Raw genomic sequence first — 6,412 nt, 5'->3', positions numbered from 1 at the left:
ACTATTGCATTCGGTATTGTGGTGATTATCATTACTATCTGAATGCTCGATAGGTTGAGATTTCTCTAAAATTTAAACGAAGAATTATACAAATGTGTGTTGATATGTGCACAGTGCCGTAGCGTGCGGTTGGTCCCCGCCAAACACGCCAGTCTACGTGGCGCCAAAATGGGTGAGTACTTGGTGATATTTTTAAAAAAGCATCATGAAAAATATGTACATAGAATCCTGAGTATGAACCTGATATTATCCTGAAAAAAAAAACATTCTGCACGGAAATGTTGGACACAAATGTTACAAGATCTATAACAGGGTTGAAAAAATAACAAGTATAGCTACGAAAAAAGTAACATTTGACTGAAGTTTTGTGACTAAAAGAATGACTCGCTACCAGCCCTGTGATAGAGAAACTAAGTTACAGCATGACAAAGTTGAGTGTTTTGTGTGAAAATCGGCCTTCATTGCTTATTCTAAACCAAACTGTAAGTTCTGACTTTGACAAAGTCACACACTTGAAGGCTCGCCATAAGGCAACGCTACGGCTCTGTATGTGCAATGCATTTCTTGTTATTTACCATCAAGTTCATCATTTTGAACAAAATAATTATCCTGAATTCCATTAACTATGTCAATTATCGGTTCGAAGGCAGGAAGATCTTCATATGACGTATTGATTTCAGCATCACCATGATATGGGCCCAAATCATCAACATCAAGCGGTTCAATGCTGAGACGAACGATGATACTCGAACGTTTGTCGGAACCTTCTTCGCATCCATTTTCCTTTAGACGAGCTTTTTCCGTGAAGGATGGTGTGGTTGGTTCAGGTTAAGTTTCATTTAAGGTGTTTATGTTAAGCATTTCTTGTTCTAGCGGGTCGTGAATGCTTAAATACTCAACCTGACAGTAAGATGAGCTACGGTCAACTGATTTCACTTCATCAGGAATAAAATCTGCGTCTTCCAGGTCAATCGGTTCTATTTTCCGGTTGGAAGGGATCGATCTCGAAAACCTGCGAGAGACCTGGCTCAATAATGTCTTCTACAACGTCATTTGCTTTTCTCTTTTTCGGACGATGTTCGTTTTCTGGTATATGTCGGTGCAGATGTCGCAAATAATTGAAAAGTGGCCATGAACGGGGCGGGTCGAGCACAATCCGTATTAGGGTGATGTACTAGTATCCATCGTATTAAGCATTGATCAGTGAGAGCTACAATTTTCCCAGTATTGCAGTGAATGATGCTGACACAAACCGATGCCAAACAATTCTTTCTCAAAACGGCTTTAGCATTGTACAATAACTTTTTGATAAATCTTGATCTGCTTTTGGAAATAATGCAAAGAAAATGCATCTTATCTTATTCTCAATCCGTCGTATCGTTTTCAACTCCGTCGCAATCAGTTTCCAGATTCGTCCCACAACTTACGGCTCACTGTGATGTATTGAGTGGTTAAAACACAATATATCAACGCTATAATAAAATGTTTTACTAGAGTATATCGAGCTACGGGCATCTCCCTCCATTCCTTCAGCATGATGGAATATACTAATTTCCTTTAAAATTCATTGTTCGTCATTAAAATTCAGCCCAAACAAATGAACACAATTCCTTTTGACCGTACAATCATGGCATTTGCTCACAGTACAGCGAAAACAACACAATCAAAGGAATCGTATTTTTACGTCGAGCGTCGCGCACACTTTGATGCGCACAAGCTCTTTTTTCCCAGTACGACGGATAGAACTTTGTTTACATTCTCAATCATACGCGGCGGTTGGGGAAATTTCGTAAAATTTGGTGATATATTGAAGTTTTACGGCGTGTGATTTGAATGAGATCCTTCAGTGAAGAAGTACGAAGGTTTTCCATAGTGAAAATAAGTGCCCGGCGAAGTAAGTCACCCACGGGGGCGGGAAGAAACTTGTGTTCGAAAGTGGTGTGACTGATGTCGATCGCTAAGCATTTCTCTCAAATCGTGTTCGTCCATGCGATTTTGGTAAAAAAGTGAAAAGTGGATAATTGAACTGAAGTTATTTATCGAAATACAGTAGTTTTATTGCATTTTTGGTGTACAGGTGGACGAATCATAAAAGCTTTCACAAAATTACATTCGGAAAATGAATCTACGTTGCAGGTAAGTTGAAATACCCGCCGTAGTGGAACATTTTAAGTTTGATACGACGAATAGTAGCTCTTACGACGAAGTAGAACAAAACCCTACTTTGCCACAAATCGGACATGCAACCATGGCCACTATTTTCCTCCAGATCCTGATTCAAATTGCGGTTTTGCGTTTGCCTTGTCCAAAGATTGAACTATTTTATGGATAATCTCGGTGGACTCTGCAGCATCATCCCTGAGATGTGAGAATTAAAAGAGTACTATTATATTACTGATACATTATTATTAGACCATGCATGAGCAGCAACTTGATTTTTTTCATTTCGAGCTTTTTAATTTCCAATTTTAATTTCCAAAGAGGACTTCAACCACTACCATTACTGCCCATAAAGGCATAACTGTCCCATATGGAAAAAGTAAGTATTGAGAAAATAACGCTCGAAGTTTGAAGTTCGACTTCTCATACTATTATCATAAATTTTATAGTACATTTCTACACGCAATATTCATTTAACACAACCGCACAGATAACTAATTTTTCTTCTATCCATTAGTAAAAAATATAAACTTGAACGCAATTCACGTTTGCAGTTCCTATTTGGGTTGAAAGTTCATACAAAGACAGTTATATTTTTCTACAACATTTTTAAGCAAAGCATTTATTTTCATTTCCATAGTACATATTCAAACATGAATGTTGCGACGAAATAAGGCGCTGATTCGAAAATGCATATGGTACAGTTATGCTTTAATGGGCAGATTAGGAAATGTTAAAAAACACGTCTATTCGGGAAGAAAAAGGGATATTTTTCAAAAATTTGACCGTGCATTAAAATTCGTTTTGTTGAAAAATATAAAAAAATAGTGAACGCAGGATATATATTGTATACTTACGATTTGGAGAGCTGAAATTTGATGCGCGTTTTGAGAGCATCCCACTCCTGCATTTTGTGGTCATCTATTAAAGCTGTTGGAGCCGATGTGGAGGCTGCCTGTTGTCCCGAAATAGGGCTCAAGCTTAACAGCTTATGAATTCCACAAGTTTTTACGGCCTCAACAACGGTCTGCAAGACCCTTACATCACCGATGATAAACTGGAAACCTTCCGGCTCGTCGCTGTAGCTTCCATAATAGTCTTTCAAAGATTACCCATGATGAGCCGCTGTTTTCCGCACTCTTGAAACTGCATTGCGCATTTGCTCCTCAATCACTCCGATGTCCTCAACCGTTAAATTGCCTAGCGCCTTAGTGGCAGATAGCTGTTGAAAATTTATGATGTTTTTTAGATGGGTTGCTACATCTCCGACCTTCTGCTGAATGCGACACCAAAATAAGTCCTACTGAAAATGAAATTGTATTGAAATTAGGCAAACTAAAATTGTATAAATAAATAAGGGATCACTTACAACTTTATTCGGTAATTCTTCAAAACCATTCATTTTTAGAAGAGAAACATTACTTGGTCGCGATCGGTTGATAATATTTTCGACTGGAGTTTGTTGTTGTTTAGATATTGTATTATTGTTCTTGATCAACGGATCTGTCAAAATGCCAAGATGATTGAAGGGTGGGAATTTTCGATCACAAAATTGCTCATAGCTACTCGGAGTAACTCTAAATAGCTCCATAATTACTCTGAATTACTCACTGTCTTGCCCCTTTTTCTATTCTTTGCATTATTTCTTTTCCATTTTGTATCGTTGCCTTCTACATCGTTAATTTCATTTTATTCCATTGCCTGCTACTAAAAACCGGAAATCCAAGTCCGACATCAACTTGCGTTTCGATTTACAGCATAAATTGCATGTTAAATAATCTGAATCGTGAGTTCATTGCTTCACCAAACTATCCAGAATATTGTTGAATAAAAACAAATTTGGTGACATGCTAAAATTGGCTCCGTAATGCCTTATATCGCTTGAGCCTATGAAAAATCAGTCAATTGTGAAAGACTTTGACGCCATGTAAGTGCATTGTGTAATTGAAAACATTTGAACATACTTATCGGTATCAAAATGCCTAATTCATCCATTTGAAATTGGCGATTTTGATAGTTACACTTCAAAAAGGGCGTAACTCAAAACTTCGACGATTTTCTCATTCAAAGCATCGCCCAGAGGTTACAAACAACTAAAAACACCTACTTTGAACAAAATTTTGTTGGTTTATTTCGTCTGATAATCACGGCCAATAACAATCCGTTGAAATATCTCAGATTTCCTTTGAATTTGTGGACTTATATAATCAAAAGGGCGTAGCTTCAAAACGGGCCCTACGATGTTTTTCAAATTCTGCCCAGACATGCAGCTTAGCTATTGAAAACGATTGGTGAGCACAGATTTGATTGAGATTTTTTTCTGATAATAACGGTCAGGGGAGCACCGTGCATATGTTGATTGATTGGCGTACGACTCAGTGAAAAGAAACGGGTAAATTATGATGGAACATGGTTTTCCGGTGAAGCTGATTAGACTGATTCGTTAAACGTTGGAAGGATCGAAATCAATTATATGGGTGAGCTTCAAGCATTCTTCGTAGCCTTAGACGATTTGAAGCAGGGCGATGCGCTTTTTGTTCAACATAGCGTTCACCTATTGTTCAACATAGCGCTAGAAGGCGCATTAAGCAGAACTTGTGTGCATTGGAACGGCATTATCATCATACATTCGTATAGGGTTTTGTTCTTCTTCGTCGTAAGCGCTACTATTCGTCGTATCAAACTTTAAATGTTCCACTACGGCGGATATTCAAACTTGCCTGCAACATAGATTAATTATCCAAGTGTAATTTTGTGAAAGCTGTTGTGGTTTGTACATTTGTACACCAAAAATGCAATAGAACTACTGTATTTCGATAAATAACTTCAGTTCAATTATCCATTTTGCACATTTTCACCGAAATCGCATGGACGAACACGATTTGAGAAAAATGCTTAGCGATCGACTGAGCCACACCACTTTTCAACACAAGTTTCTTCCCGCCCCCGTGGGTGACTTACTTCGCCGGGCACTTATTTTCACTATGGAAAACCTTCGTACTTCTTCACTGAAGGATTACATTCCAATCACACGCCGTAAAACTTCAATAAATCACCAAATTTTACGAAATTTCCTCAACCGCCGCGTATAATTGAGAATGTAAACAAAGTTCAATCCGTCGTACTGATAAAAAAAAGCTTGTGCGCATCAATGTGTGAGCGACGCTCGATGTAAAAATACGGTTCCTTTGATTGTGTTGTTTTCGCTGTACTGTGAGCAAATGCCATAATTGTACGGTCAAAATGAATTCAAAATGAATGTTCATATGTTTGGGCTGAATTTTGATGACGAACAATGAATTTTAAAGGAAATTAGTATATTCCATCATGCTGAAGGAATGGAGGGAGATGCCAGTAGATCTATATATTCTAGTAAAACATTTTATTATAGCGCTGACATGTTGTGTTTTAACCATTCAATACACACAGTGAGCCGTAAGCTGTGAGACGAATCTGGAAACTGATTACGACGGAGTTGAAAACGATACGACGGACTGAGAATACGGTAAGATGCATTTTCTTTGCATTATTTCCGAAAAGAGATCAAGATTTATCAAAATGTTATTGTACAATGCTAAAGCCGTTTTGAGAAAGAATTGTTTGGCATCGGTTTGTATCAGCATCATTCATTGCAATACTGGGAAAATTGCAGTTTTCACTGATCAATGCTTAATACGATGGATACTAGCACATCACCCTATGCTCCTCATTATTAACACCCCAAAGCCAAAATACATGGTCGCTGGAAGCAAGCATGGGAAACATTCACTCGAATATTGCATTTCTCTCGTTCACATCCACAAGCGGTCAAGAGCGAGATTACCGTTTCTCCGACCAAGCTGAGTGTTTCAATTTCCAATGCGCTTTCTTCTTGTTCGCCGAGCGACAAGTTATACAAAAACGGCAACAGAATGATTCACTACCGACTCCTTGTGCCAAAGACATCCGATTGCTGTAGCGAATGATTCTTTACATTTCGATTCCGCACGAGTGGCATTCGTATTTGAGAGTTCACTGACTGGTAATACACAAGGCGAAATGTTTCAGTGAACGCAAAATCTGTACATTTCGCAGGAAGCTTTCAGTGATCGAATGGCGAACGCGTTCTTTCGTGTCTCCAATTTAAGAGAGGATAGGTGCTCTCTCCGCTCCGTATATCTTTTCATTTTCGGTTTATCTCAATCGTTTACGATTCATCGGGATTGCGCTCACCCTAGTAGTGTTCGGCAGTCATTGAACATTCGGTGGCAGC

The sequence above is a fragment of the Aedes aegypti genome, chromosome 1 (genome assembly GCF_002204515.2).
Source record: "Aedes aegypti strain LVP_AGWG chromosome 1, AaegL5.0 Primary Assembly, whole genome shotgun sequence".
Taxonomy (NCBI): Eukaryota; Metazoa; Arthropoda; class Insecta; order Diptera; family Culicidae; genus Aedes; species Aedes aegypti.
The sequence above is the reverse complement of the archived record's forward strand: the minus strand, read 5'-3'. Positions refer to the sequence as shown.